At 36.1% G+C, this 15,788-nt stretch overlaps 1 pseudogene; it reads right to left on the bottom strand.

Moving 5' to 3' along the window:
• LOC140524331 (bromodomain testis-specific protein-like) overlaps window positions 1-14,792 on the bottom strand; it is a 40,758-nt pseudogene extending 25,966 nt beyond the window's left edge.
• Window positions 14,793-15,788: the final 996 nt, after the last annotated feature.

A 15,788-nucleotide genomic window follows, 5' to 3' on the forward strand; every position in this document is an offset into this window, starting at 1 on the left:
TTCATCATGACATTTACTACTCACTGACCAATCATATGTGTCTTAGACTTGCATATAAGTACACTACCTTTCATTTATCTTCTCCAGCAAGATATTCATGAGAGCAGGACGGTATTCCTTAGTCAGTCCTGCGGTCAGTGGTCAGTCCTGACCACTAGCTGACTTAGTGATGTTTCAGGCCTAAAATCATACCTCCATGGAGTGGCCCTTATTCGTTTCCAGACGAATGCTGGGTAAAATACCTCCACAGTAGCAAAACTACATGTTCCTTTAAGAGCCTATTTGGCCCATGTTTTACTATAGAAAATGCTCTAGAAACATTACCTGTACACAGATGAGGTTGCAGGTGCCCTAAGGACCCTTGCCTGCTGAAAAATGTAAATCTTTACTTTGAGTTCAAAAATGCTTGAGTCCTTGCATTCATTCGAAGGGAACTGCCGCTTGTACTATGATCTTGGGAACGGTCTCACTGCCCCCCCTTCTAGCCTTCATCAAAATCAGTGAGGAACACATTTTTTATCCAGGCTACTCGAGGCCATTATACTTCTATCAAAAATGGGTCATATTCTTATTTGTGTACAACTTCTTTTTTGTATTCAATGAAAAGAAATTCCATACATTCTATTTAGCTAGAACAACAGATTTTTTTCATTATTCCTGAGTTTTGACACATTGGGATGACTGGAGAAAAGTGTAGAGGGGGACGTATATAAAATTCTACCCATTTTCCCATTATTATTGATTATTCAGAGTTGATTTTTTTTACTTCATTTTGAAAAATAAAACACAAATAATTCTGCTACAATTTTCAAATTTTACTAAAAATGCATCTCTTCCTGATATCCCTAGAGTACAAATGAAAAAGTAAGGCTCAAAAATAATACTGCTTTAATGACGTAGTCCTTTTGCCCTTCTAACCTGAAATCCTCTGTCACCTTTCTTCAACAGTAAGAAAAATGCTTCCAAGGCTTTATTTAAAATCTCGAGTCTCATACCTGAGGCAACGGAGTTCTCTGTTCCATTCTGCTTTTTGGTGCTTGAACCCAGATATCCTTTGCCCTGTTTCTGGTAATTCCATGAATCTTGGTTTATAAACTCTTAACTTTTCTGGTGAGTAGTGGGCAATTCCTTTTTCACGTTGTATTGATCAGTCCTATCCAAGAACAGCATCGTCAAGTTTCACAAGTTTAATAAGATGTATACAGACAAAAACACAAAATGAAAGTACGAGTATTTTAAAATCTGCAAGACAGTAGCAGTATTCCCAGAACTGAAATACTCTTGCAATGGCAAAATAATATTCACGCATAAATCCGGAGAATATATCAAAATATTACTTTGTCAAAAAAATCACATTGCATATCAGAATAACCTATTTGTCTATGAGCATTGAAGAAAATGAAAAAAGATCCCTGAGGGATAAATTACTTAACAGAAAAAAACATGAAAGCTCAGAATTCTTCACAGTATGAGAAAAATATGTGTGGAAAGAAAATATTCTGATGTGTACTCTGGATGGGACAAATAAGATTAATATAATAGATGATATACCTAATATCTATATATTTCAAATATACTGAATGATTTTATAAGTATCATAAATGCGTTTTATTTTATAAAGTTGTGTGGAAACACGGCTTCTCCTTTAGAGATGTATAATACCAAAAACCATGCAAGATTCATAGGGTAATATCAATCTTCATTTATTCATTGGCCAGACTTCTAGTACCTTGAAACAAATATAGCTGAAACAGCAAAGCGAAAAATTCTTCAGAGTATTAAGCAAAAGAGCTGCCCCTTTGCTCTTCAGAGAGGCATGGAGCCAAATTGTTACCTAACCCAGAGGTAGTAACGTGTGTTATGTCAAGTTACAGACTCAACAGATTTGAATATTTGGTTTCCCTTGGTAACTTTCAATTCTTCATGTATTTCAGTGTTTAGCAAAACTGAGGCAACAAGAAAAACTCGGTTGCTAGATGGAGCCACACTGATTGTAGCAGGAAGTGAAGCTGACGGTAAGAGAAATGATAAGCTGAAACATTCAAAACAAAAGAAGAAGCTGTGCACAGAGAAGTCAAAGGACATGTTAATACTCACACAATTGGTATGTGTATAAGGCAGAATCTGAAGCTAGCTGTTCCTGGTATGGTGTCCAGGACACTGTACTATATGTCATGTTGACAGAAGAATTACAAAAATTAGGCAGAACACTGACAAGATTGTTGACATTTTGGGCCATTTTATGGAAGATTTCAGTAATTTAACCATTGTTTTCATGAAAGAGATCACTGCCTGACATCTTGATACTTGAAGTCAAGTCAATCTCTTCAATGGTTCTCCTTTCACCAACCAAGCAAATAAAATTAATGCACCTTACCCTACCATGAAATATTAATAACACACATTATATAATACAACAGTTAGAGGCTTACAAGATACATCCTCCAAAAAAAAAATGCTGTGAAGTATGATATTTTCTTGATTAAGAAATTGAAGCTTCAAGGTTAAATGACTTGGCAACAGACAAAATCTAGGCCCTCGGGTAATTTATAATCCCCTAAGTTTCCATATTTAATTCTCACTGCTAAATAATGTCCAGAAAAACTCGATTTTTCGCTGTCACTTTTCTGCCTTTTTACTCAGTTTCCATAGTTCAAAGGTTCATTTCACCTCCGTATACTCCCAGGATCTATAGCTACTGAATTCATACCTATCCTTTAAAACTCAACTCACATGCTACCTTCACACAGAGGTTATTTTTTCTTGAAAGTTAGTGTTCTTTCCCCCACTGAAACTCGCAGAGCATTATGACTGTGCTTCTCATGCATATGTGTATATACACAAATATACATTTGTATGAATATATATATATATAAATACATATATAGGACATGTGTACACATATATCTACTTATGTACACATGCACTTATATTTATATGAATATACATATCGGTATTCGAGTTACTTAGGTAGGGTATAGCCCCTATTAGATTGCATATTCAGTGAGATAACTTATACAAACTTTGTCTATTTAGCACAAAATAGGTACTTAATACTTCTTTTTGAACTGACACAAGTAGAAGATGGCTGAAAAATTTATGACCCTGCAATCAACACAATCCCTTTTGCCTTGGCCAAGGCCTTTCAGTGATTGGCTTGCCTCTATTTTGCTGTGAATGAATGGGATAGGATTGCAGTAGTATCTTCTTGTATACACGCACATCCTTGATTTCTGTTTAGTAGTTATTATGTTTCGAAATTTTAAACTGTACTTACCTTTGCAATCGACACTAAGCTGTTCAATCAATAACAAAATATTCTTACACTTTAAGGGAGATAAATCTTCATCCTTTATCTTTGTCTCAGAGGACTAAGTGAGGTCATCCCAGTCATTTGCACAGCACTTTGTCCTGTAAAATAGGTAACAGTAGGGGAAAATTCAAAAAAAATCAGAAAACTTTAAAAAGATAACAGTGGCTAACATTTCTCTCACACATGAAGGTTTTCATAACACTTTATATACATTATCTTGTGGCATCCTCACAGCCATTTTGTGAGACAAGCATTACTCAAACTCATTTCTCAGTTGTTAGGTGGCTTGTCCAGCACCACAGAGTTAGCTAGGATTCCAAGGACGGATTTTAATGTGAGTAGAAGATAAGGTAGTTCAAAGTTTAATCTAAATTCTTGATGATGAACCTTTTAACTTTCAATGTGCATTACAAATCTAAAATGCAAATAACAGTTTATAGAGTTTATGTATTCTCATTTCAGATATTATAACATGACCTTTATACTAGGCTCGAAAAGTGAAAATAAAGGACAATGACGTATGAAGGTGATATAAACACCAAACTATCCAATATATGTTTAATTTCTGGGTTTTTAAAATTTCTCCTATCTTCATTGAATTTGGCATCCTTTCAGGTTATTTTTATGTAGTGTCTCCCCTCATTTTCCCCGTCTAAATATTAGAGTTATTTACAGTCACACCTCAAATCCATTTATCTGACTGTGACCCTAAAACTCTACTCAAACTGCTTACCCCAAGGTTGCCAATGGTATCTTCACTGCTAAATCCGATTGCACTTTTTGAAGTCTTTCTCTTTCATCATCTGACCTAGCACCACAGCCTTGGTAATGAGGTTGACACAGGCACTGACTGACCTAACTCAGTGTTTGGGAGGGTCCGAAGAATATTATGGGAGAGAAACGGTATTATACTCTTGTACGCCTCTGAAACCTGGACACTATAGCAGGTCCATGCCGGGGAACGGAATCTCTTCTATTTGAATGGTATTAGGATGATTCTGAAGATTATCTAGAAGGCCAAAGAACCAGACTGAGGTCTTTTCTAGATATTGAACTTTCAGGCCTTCAAACTCTCCAACTCTGATGGGCTGGTTATATGGTTGGAATGAAAAACTTACGCTTGCAAAAAAGACTCTTTTATGAAGAACTCACCAAGGGCAAGCATTCACACGGTGGTTAGAAGAAGCAATGCAAGGACATTCTCATGGTCTCTCTTAAGAACTCTGGAATTCATTATGTGACATCGGAGACACTGGCACAGGACTGCTCATCATGGGGTGCCCACATCACAAAAGTTGTTGTGCTCTGTGAACAAATCTGAATTGAGATAGCTCAAAGGAAACACAGGATACCCAAATTTGTTCACAAATACTCACAAGGACCATTTATGCCTAAAGTGAGGTAGACCATTGCCTGTCGGAACCGGTATCATCAGCCACAGTCAGACACACTGAATCTGGACTCAAGCACAAGGACATACATACTGGAAGCATTTTCAGGTTGAGGAAGGATACACTGGAATTGTTATTGGCAACTGGAAGATGGGTTTAATTTCCAGGAGAGAGGGATAGCTTATGCTACTGGATGTGATCAAAGTTGGTCCGTATGTGTACATTCTTGTGGGGATCAATCAAATCCTGGCAATAAGGTGATGATTGTTTTTGTTGAGAAACGAATAAAAAAGTCTCTAGGTAGCTCAGACCAGATGGGGAAAGACACTCGGGTTCAATCTGTATCAGTTTTAGGGAACCTGGGCTAGAGTCTAGACCAATGAATTCAGGGATCCCTGGGATAATTGAACATTTACATATAATCATTTTCATTTCTATTTAACATTTGTTCAGTATTTCCCTTTCTGAAAATTTCAGGGAAAAAAAATGGCTGTTAGGTCAAAGTTTGGTAAACCTTGGGATGGATTACATTATCATATATGTAGTAGTAGGTACTCTGTAACATGAATTGATAGGGTTTTTATTTAGTATGCCTTTAAAAGAAACCAATAAATCAATTTATTGGGAAATGATTATCAGGGAGATGAGCAAAATCCAGGAAAGCTTCCCGGACTTTACACCTGTGGAAGTTTCTGAAGGAAGACAGAGATTTCAACGGATGGCCTGAATGGATACAGAGCAGGACAAAATACAGAGTAACTGAGAGAGCAGTTTGGCTTAAAAATGAGAGTGAAGACGAGCAGGATGAATTAAGACTGGTCAGAGTCCTACTGTCAAGGGTCCTAGAAGGCAGAGCTCCTTCATCTCCTGAACATTTGCTGGAAGGTGTGTTTTTCTGCTGGGCATTGGAAATATTTTTTTAACTTTGTGCATTATCCTATGCACACCACTTTTGAATATCCTTAGACTACATATCAAGATAGCAACATGCCAAGAAAAGGAGGCAAAAGGTGCAAAGAAGGGTGAGAGCAAAAAGCATGATCTATTCTTGAATAAATGAATTTAGGGAGGGAAAACATATGTCTGGGTAAAAGTCAGTAATAAGAACTCCCAGAACAGACTGAGGCCTTCATACCCTCCCTCATACTTTATGAAAGTAAGGGAATTCTTTGTTTCTTTTTCTTCCTGATTCCAATGAACTCATTTCCTACTATCTATATTTCTGACTTCCTATTGCCTACATTTTTCTTCAGTCACTGTTTGCTGTCATCAGCCTATGGAATCTCTTGTCCAAAGTTACAAGAGTGTGAACATTAACAGCCTTTCGAAAGCAGATACATAAGATTGTTTTTTAAAGATGAAGGTTATTACTCATTTTCTTCAGTTTGTGTTTTATCTGATGGACACAGTGAATAAAGAACCAGAGGTATCGGGATCAGGGGATGAGAGAGACCAGGGAGTAAGCATCAGAGTGAAGACTTGAATTCAGGTCCTCTGCTTCTACAGCCAAGGAAACGTTTCTCCAATGGACCACACTTCATTCCTGTCTACTTAGTTAACATTGAAAAAAAAATTGGTTTACTCATTTGTATTAACGAATATAATCTCTACACTTGACACCGAGTTCCCAATGGTGTCATGGGTTTGTGAGTTAAGGATTTGTTCAGAATCAACATCGAAAAGTTCAAGAGCAATCTGATAAGCTCAAGTATTATTTCCTTAGTGTCTCTGCCTCAGCTTACCTGTATAATTTGTTTGACAATAATTGTCTCATTTTTAAATCTTCAGAAGAAAGCTGGGTATGTTTCTCTCTCTCTCTCCCTCAGTACCGTCTTGATATGAGTTTGTCATTCCTGAGAGTTTGGATTCCAGATCTCTTATTGGTTGCTCCATGTGGTTCCTGAGATAAGCATTCTTATTTTCTAGTTTATAATTATAAATATTTATAATTTATTTTCTCTTCATTGTTCTAACTTGTCTGTCTCTGTTGAGTCTAAAGCAAACGGAAAACAAAGAATGAAATTAAGGAGAAACTGCCCAGTTGTATCGTGGAAATTAACAGATGTCTACTTCTTAGCTTTCATTTTAATTTCAGTCAGGGATTCAGAGACCGATTCTGAATTTCTAAAAATAGATTCGAACTTTGAAAGTACTGATCATAAAGTTCATCTGAATTGAATTTTAGCTAAAAGCAACAACAGCCCTATTTCTACAGGAAGTTAGTCATTAGTTTGCACTTTGGTACTTACTCTGGTGCTAGTATTAGGATCATTACAAAAAACATGTATAATTCCAAAAGTTGTCTTCAACTCCAGAATCTCTCAGAATGTTTAATGTGGGCGTAGAACCGGGAAAAATATCCTAAAATTTCATTTACATTGAAATATTTCACAATCAGAGTGGTGGTAAATGAAGTTACCTGTAGGAATGTATGGAGTTTCTTTGGTTTTTCATCAATTTCCAGCCATGCTCGTTCATCAAGATCATGTTTCTATTCTGTGCCATTTAGCTGCATTTTAGCATAGGAATTTCCACATGATGTCTAATAGTAACGACGTCTTCTTCCAGGTGTTTGCTGTCTGCTTCCAACTGGTCACATTTCTTTTGCAAGATTGTCATGAAAAAAACCTCGTCTTGAAGATTTTGATTTATTGATCCCAAGTGTTTTTAAAATGAAAATGCTGCTTCCAATTGTTGTGTAAGGTATTTAATCTGTATAAAATAACATTATCAAATTACACCAGTTCAATTTAGGTCTTTCAAACTAAAGACTAATTTTAAACTGATAACATTAAATTATTTGGAATTCAGTTGTAATTAAATGCATCATTCTCTACGTATTATAGCTACAAATTGTATTTCTTGAAATGATTATTGAGGTAAAGTGACAAATCAAAAACAAAATTAAGACTGAAATGACAAACCAAGAATTTCTTTGATTCATTCTGATACTCTGTGCAATCCACATTTTGCACTTGATCCCATATTGTCTTCTGTGATCTCTCATTTTCTCATGCATCTTTTTTTCAGCCCTTAATACAGTGAGCAGATATCAAAGAAATTCATATTCGAAGGAGATTAATAAATTCTTCCTCAGGTATGCCAGGTCTAAGGCAGCAAGACATCTCAAAAGGAATTTGGAAAGACATGAAATTTCCTTTCTCATTCTAATGAGAACACTGATTCTATGTTCAGAAACTTCAGTGAGAAAGTAATTACATTTATAGCCATTTGAAGGCCACATGGTAGGATTTTGGGTTACAGAGCCAGGGAAAACCAGAGAGGTCTTTCTCAACACTCAGGTGACAGTACCCAGGGACAGCACATCGTTTCTCAGAGCTTCTGTTGTCAAATGGCCCTCTTCCTGCTCCCCATGTGCTTTAAGAGAATAAACCAACAAGCTAAACAGGACTCGATCATTATTCCTTCAGACCCAGGGGTTAGAGGACAGACTGAAATAAGTGATCAATAAAAAAATATGCCACCACTGCCTTCCAGAGGACCAATCCTCAATAAATGTTAAGAAGTTAATTCTTTATGGTAAATATTGATGAGAACTGCAAGACAGAAGATATCATCTATCAACATTGATGAGAGTTAAGATATGTTTCCAAGGAGTCACTTGACATAGAAAAAAAGAGTATTACTATTAGTTAGCATTTAAATACCACTTTAAGCATTATCAGTGGGAACACATTTGAACACTTGTTTTTCAAAACCTCTCTAGGAGTTTCCCCCAACTCCTGCTGGGAGTTGGGAAAATGTCTCAATATTACCAAACACTAGAATCCTTACAAATTAAGAAATCGTTCAAGATGATTTAGTCAACTTATTGTTCCTCAAGTTCGGGAAAATCTTTGCTTCCCTAAAACAGAAGACTTGAGGCTTATTGTATTCATTACATCATGCTGATTCTGTATTGGGAGAAATACTTCACAAAGTACCAATTCCATTGTACTTTTCCATGGCCTTTTAGACTGTAATTTTACATTCAAATGATACTAGACGGGAATTTTTTTGTTTGTTTTATATTTATGTGTACTTATTTACAAATGATTGAACATAACTTATTTATTTAAGACATTATTTATTTTATGTCTTGTTTAGGATGAAGTAGCTTGGTAAACTGCATTGCCTGTTGTATTTCCCATTTCCATGTAAAAACAATTTTATAACATTTGTTTTCAAAACTTTGAGTTCCAAGTTCTCTCCCTTCCTCCCTCCCCACCCACCTTTATTGAGAATTCAAGCAATTCAATATATGTTATACATTTGAAGTCATACTAAATACTTCCAAAATAATCATATTGTGAAAGAATAACTATATTTGCCTCCATCCAATCACACTTCCCATTTATTCTCGTCTCTCATTTCACCCTGTTCCTCCTTCAAAGTGTTTGCTTTGGATTACCCCCTCCCCCAAACTTCTTCCCTTCTGTCAATCCCCCCCTCTTATGCCCTTCCCCTTACTTTCCTGTACGGTAAGATAGATGTCCATACCCAAGAGAGTGTGGATGTTATTCCTTCCTTAAGCTAATTCTGATGATGGTAAGGTTGACTCTCTCACTCTCACCTCCCTCCTCTTCCCGTCCACTGTAAAAGCGTTCTCTTACCACTTTTGTGTGAGATAAATTGCTCCCTTCCACCTGTCCCTTGTTCCTTTCTCCTCCTCCCGGTACATTCCTCTTTCAACTTTTATATTACTTTTCAATACCATCCTTTGATATTCAACTCACCCAGTGCCCGCCAACTATCATAATGAGAAAAGTCTCATGAGTTACAAATTTTTTTCCATATAGTAATGTTAACAGTTTCATTTTAATAAGTTATTTATGATATCTCTTTCCTACTTTCCTTTCCATGCTTTTCTTAAGTCTTGTATTTGTAAGATTCTTTTTCTGTTGAGCTCTGTTTTACTCAAATATGTATTAAATTCCTCTGCATCATTGAATATAATTTTCCCCCACTCAGTTTTGATAGGTAAGTAAGTCTCAGTTTTAATCCTTGCTACTTTGACCTCTAGAATATATTCCAAGTTCTCTGACTTTTATATTGCCCAAGCGCCCAATTCTTGTGGTATTGGGATTGTTGTTCCACAATATTTGCATGATTTCTTTTTGGCTGCTTTTTATCCTTGACCTGGGACCTCTGGAACTTGGCTATGGCATTCTGGGAGGTTTCCTTTTCGTATCTCTTCCGGGAGATGATAGGTGCCTGCTTTCAATTTCTATGTTATCCTCTGTTTCTAGAATATCTAGAATATCAGTTCTCCTTTAGAACTTTTAGAAATATGATGTAGAGACTCTTGTTATATCATGTCTTTGAAGTAGTCGAAGATTTTTTCAATTATTCCTCCTGCATCTATTTTCCAGGTCAGATGTTTTTCGGTTAGATATTTCAGATTATTTTGTGTTTTATATTCTTTTGGTTTTGCTTCGTCATTTCTTCATTTCTGATACACTCTTTATCTTCTGTTTGCTCCATTCTAATTTTAAGGACTCACTTACTCAACGAACTTTCGAGTTTCCTTTAAAATTTGGGTGATTCTGCTTTTTAAGGCATTCTTCTCCTCATTGATTTTTTCCACCTCTTTTGCCCTTTGGTCTAGTCCACTTTTTTAACACGTTATTTCCTTCAAGATATTTTTGGTCTCGTTTATGAACTTGTTGACTCCTATTTTGCCTATGATTTTTTTTGCCTTACTCTCTTTTCTCTTCCAAATTTCCCTCTATTTCTCTTATGTGATTTTCAAAATCCTTTCTGAGCTCTTCTATGACCTGGGACCAATTTAGATTTATGTGATATAAAAATCATAGCCCTTTCTTAAGATTAAAAAGACTATAATACTCACCTCCCTATTCCAGGCAACCCATACATATTCTTAACAAAAAGAGATGGAAATCGTGTCTTTTAAATTTCATTTTCCCTGATTCAAATGATTTGCTACTGTTCTCAGTTCAAGGTCCAGAATTCTGAGAAAGCATTGAAGTTTCTGTTGAGCTCCACTTTTTTACATCATCATTCTTTTTTCCTTAACTGATGTCTAATATTTTCAAATAGCATTTCTGCAGTCACTTGCTTCATTTCCTCTTGTTTCAGAGTAAACCTAGGTGAAAATTGCCTTTTTTCAATGACAGTTCAGTGGAAGGAAGTAATAAATGCCATTTGAATATACTCATCTGGATGTCTAAAAGAAAAAGAATGTTCATTTCAGCTGAACTAAATCCATGTAGGGAACTCATTGTCAAGAAACTCCCTCTATTGATGCAGAGTGGTCCGTGCTCTACCCCTTGAAGCTTACCTTTTCGTATTACCTGTGGCACTGAGAATTTGTTGGCCTGCACAGGCCCACAAAGTCAGGACATGTTAGAAATTGATGGGGTGCTTGGGTGCATGTGATTGGACTCCTATTCTAAAATCACATTTCTCTTCAAAGATAACATTTGTTCTTAGCCTCAAAACCCTATCTCAGGCAGTTTCCCCCCAGGCCAAGAACACAGCCTGCCCCAGCAACCACTATTTTCTCATTTACTGATACAGTAGCAAGTTCCAACTAGAGAATTCATGAGTTTAAACAGCTGTATGCTGGCTGACCTGTTTGTGTACTTGATCATAATGACATTCACTACTCACTGACCAATCATATGTATCTTAGACTTCGATATAAGTACACTCCCTTTCATTTATCTCCTCCAACAAGATATTCATGAGATCAGGACGGTATTCTTTAGTCAGTCCTGTGGCCAGTGGTCAGTCCTGACCACTAGTTGACTTAGTGAGGTTTCAGGCCTAAAATCATACCTCCATGGAGTGGCACTTATTCGTTTCCAGACGCATGCTGGGTAAAATACCTCCCCAGTAGCAAAACTACATGTTCCTTTAAGAAGTAACCATTCCCTAATCCCACCTTGAATCATCTAGTTAGCCTATTTGACACATGTTTTACTATAGAAAATGCTCTAGAAACATTACCTGTACACAGATAAGGTTGCAGGTGCCCTAAGGACCCTTGTCCGCTGAAAAAGGTAAATCTTTACTTTGAGTTCAGAAATGCTTGAGTCTTTGCATTCATTCGAAGTGAACTGCCCCTTGTACTATGATCTTGGCAAGGGTCTCACTGCCCCCCTTCTAGCCTTCATCAAAATCAGTGAGGAACCCATTTTTTATCCAGGCTACTTTAGGGCATTATAGTTCTATGAAAAATGGGTCATATTCTTATTTGTGTACAACTTCTTTTTTGTATTCAATGAAAAGGAATTCCATAAATTCTATATAGCTAGAACAACAGACTTTTTTCATTATTCCTGAGTTTTGATGCATTGGGATGACTCTGGAGAAATGTGTAGAAGGGCATGTACATAAAATTCTATCCATTTTCCCATCACTATTGATTATTCAGAGTTGACTTTTTTACTTCATTTTGAAAAATAAAACACAAATAATTGTGCTACCATTTTCAAATTTCACTCAAAATACATCTCTTCCTTACATCCCTAGAGTGCAAATGAATAAGTAAGGCTCAACAATAATACTGTTTTAATGACGTAGTCCTTTTGCCTTTCTAATCTCAAATCCCCTGTCACATTTCTTCAACAGTAAGAAAAATGCTTCCAAGGCTTTCTTTAAAATCGCGAGTTTCATACCTAAGGCCATGGAGTTCTCTGTTCCATTCTGCTTTTTGGTGTACGAACTCACATATCCTTTGTCCTGTTTCTGGCCATTCTTCCTGTAGTCCACGAATCTTGCTTTGTAAACTCTTAACTTTTCTGGTGAGTAGTGGGCAATGCCTTTTTTCACGTTGTAGTGATCAGTCCTATCCAGGAACAGCATCCTCAGGTTTCACAAGTTTAATAAGATGTATACAGACAAAAACACAAAATAAAAATATGAGTATTTTAAAATCTGCAAGACAGTAGCAGTATTCCCAGAACTGAAATGCTCTTGCAATGGCAAAATAATATGAAAGCATAAATCCGGAGAATATAACAAAATATTACTTGGTCAAAAACTTCACATTGTGTATCAGAATAACCTATTTTTCTGTGAGCATTGAAGAAAATGATAAAAGATCACTAAGGGATAAATTACTTAATAGAAAAAAATATATGAAAACTCAGAATTCTTCACATTATGAGAAAAATATATGTGGAAAGTAAATATTCTGATGTGGACTCTGGATGGGACAAATAAGATTAATATAATGGATGCTATACCTAATATCTATATATTTCAAATATACTGAATGATTTTATAAGTATCATAAATGCGTTTTATTTTACAAAGTTCTGTGGAAACACGGCTTCTCCTTTAGAGATTTATAATAGCAAAAACCGTTCAAGATTCACATGGTAATATCAATCTTCGTTTATTCATTGGCCAGACTTCTAGTAACTTGAAACAAATATAGCTGAAACAGCAGAGGAAAGTGAAAAATTCTTTATAGTATTAAGCAAAATAGCTGCCCCTTTACTCTTCAGAGAGGTATGGAGCCAAATTGTTACCTAACCCAGAGGTAGTAACGTGTGTTATGTCAAGTTACAGATTCAACAGATTTGAATATTGGATTTCCCTTGGTAACTTTCAATTCTTCGTATATTTCAGTGTTTAGCAAAACTGAGGCAACAAGACAAAACTCGCTTGCTAGATGGAGCCACACTGATTGTAGCAGGAAGTGAAGCTGACGGTAAGAGAAATGATAAGCTGAAAGATTCAAAACAAAGGAAGAAGCTGTGGCACAGAGAAGTCAAAAGGCATGTTAATACTCACACAATTGGTATGTGTATAAGGCAGAATCTGAACCTAGCCATTTCTGGTATGGTGTCCAGTACACTGTACTATATGTCATGTTGACAGAAGAATTACAAAAATTAGGCAGAACACTGACAAGATTGTTGACATTTTGTGCCGTTTTATGGAAGATTTTAGTAATTTAACCATTCTTTTCATGAAAGAGATCACTGCCTGATCTCTTGATACTTGAAGTCAAGTCAATCTCTTCAATGGTTCTCCTTTCACCAACCAAGCAAATAAAATTAATGCACCTTATCCTACCATGAAGTATTAATAACACACATTATATAATATAGCACTTAGAGGCTTACAAGATACATTCCACCCCCCAAAAAATCCTGTGAACTATGGTATTTTCTTGATTAAGAAACTGAAGCTCCAAGTTTAAGTGACTTGGCAACAGAAAAAATCTCGGCCCTCGGCAAATTTGTAATCCCCTAAGTTTCCATATTTAATTCTCACTGCTAAATACTGTCCAGAAAAACTCGATTTTTCGCTGTCACTTTTCTGCCTTTTTACTCAGTTTCCATAGTTCAAAGGTTCATTTCACCTCCCTATACTCCCATGATCTATAGCTATCCTTTAAAACTCAACTCACATGCTACCTTCACACACAGGTTATTTTTTCTTGAAAGTTAGTGTTCTTTCCCCCACTGAAGCTCACAGAGCATTATGACGGTGCATTTCATACATATGCGTATATATACAAATATGCATTTGTATGACTATTTATATATATAAATACATATATATGTATTTATATACGTGTATATACATGTGTACACATATATCTACTTAGGTACACATGCACTTATATTTATATGAATATACATATCAGTATTCGAGTTACCTAGGTAGGGTATATCCCCTATTAGATTGCACACTCAGTGAGATAACTTATACAAACTTTGTGTATTCAGCACAAAATAGGTACTTAGTAATTATTTTTGAACTGACACAAGTAGAAGATGGCTGAAAAATTTATGACCCTGCAATCAACACAATCCCTTTCCCCTTGGCCAAGGCCTGTCAGTGATTGGCTTTCCTCTATTTTGTTGTGAATGAATGGCATAAGGTTGCAATGGTCTCTTCTTGTATACACGCACGTCCTCGATTTCTGTTTAACAGTTATTATGTTTGGAAATTTTAAACTGTACTTACCTTTGCAATCACTACTGAGCTGTTCAACCAATAACAAAATATTCTTACAGTTTAAGGGAGATAAATCGTCATCCTCTTTATTTGTCTCAGAGGACTAAGTGACGTCCTCCCAATCATTTGCACACCACTTTGTCCTGTAAAATAAGTAACAGTAGGGGAAAATTCAAAAAAAAAATCAGAAATCTTTAAAATAATAACGGTGGCTAACATTTCTCTCACACATGAGGGTTTTCACAACACTTTATATACATCATCTTGTGGCATCCTCACAACCATTTTGTGAGACAAACATTACTCAAACTCATTTCACAGATGTTAGGTGGCTTGTCCAGCACCACAGAGTTAGCTAGGATTCCAAGGACGGATTTTAATGTGAGTAGAATATAAGGTAGTTCAAAGTTTACTCTAAATTCTTCATGATTAACCTTTTAACTTTCGATATGCATTACAAATCTAAAATGCAAATAACAGTTTATAGAGTTTATGTATTCTCATTTCAGATATTATAACATGACCTTTATACTAGGCTCAAAAAGTGCAAATTAAGGACAATGATGTATGAAAGGTGATATAAACACCACACTATCCAATATATGTTTAATTTCTGGGTTTTTAAAATTTCTCCTATCTTCATTGAATTTGGCATCCCTTCAGGATATTTTTATGTAGTGTCTCCCCTCCTTTTCCCTGTCTAAATATTAGAGTTATTTACAGTCACTCCTCAAACCCATTTATCTGACTGTGACCCTAAAACTCTACTCAAACTGCTTACTCCAAGGTTGCCAATGGTATCTTCACTGCTAAATCTGATCACACTTTTTGAAGTCTTTTTCTTTCATCACCTTACCTAGCATCACAGCCTTGGTAATGAGGCTGACACAGGCACTGACTGATCTAACTCAGTGTTTGGGAGGGTCCAAAGAATATTATGGAAGAGAAACTGTATTATACTGTTGTATGCCTGTGAAACCTGGACACTATAGCAGGTCCATGGCGGGAAACGGAATCTCTTCCATTTGAATGGTATTAGGAAGATTCTGAAGATTATCTAGGACAAGGTACCAGACTGAGGTCTTTTCTAGATATTGAATGTTCAGGCCTTCAAACTCTCCAACTCTGATGGGCTGGTCACA

Source organism: Notamacropus eugenii, chromosome 2 (genome assembly GCF_028372415.1).
Source record: "Notamacropus eugenii isolate mMacEug1 chromosome 2, mMacEug1.pri_v2, whole genome shotgun sequence".
In the NCBI taxonomy this organism is placed as follows: domain Eukaryota; kingdom Metazoa; phylum Chordata; class Mammalia; order Diprotodontia; family Macropodidae; genus Notamacropus; species Notamacropus eugenii.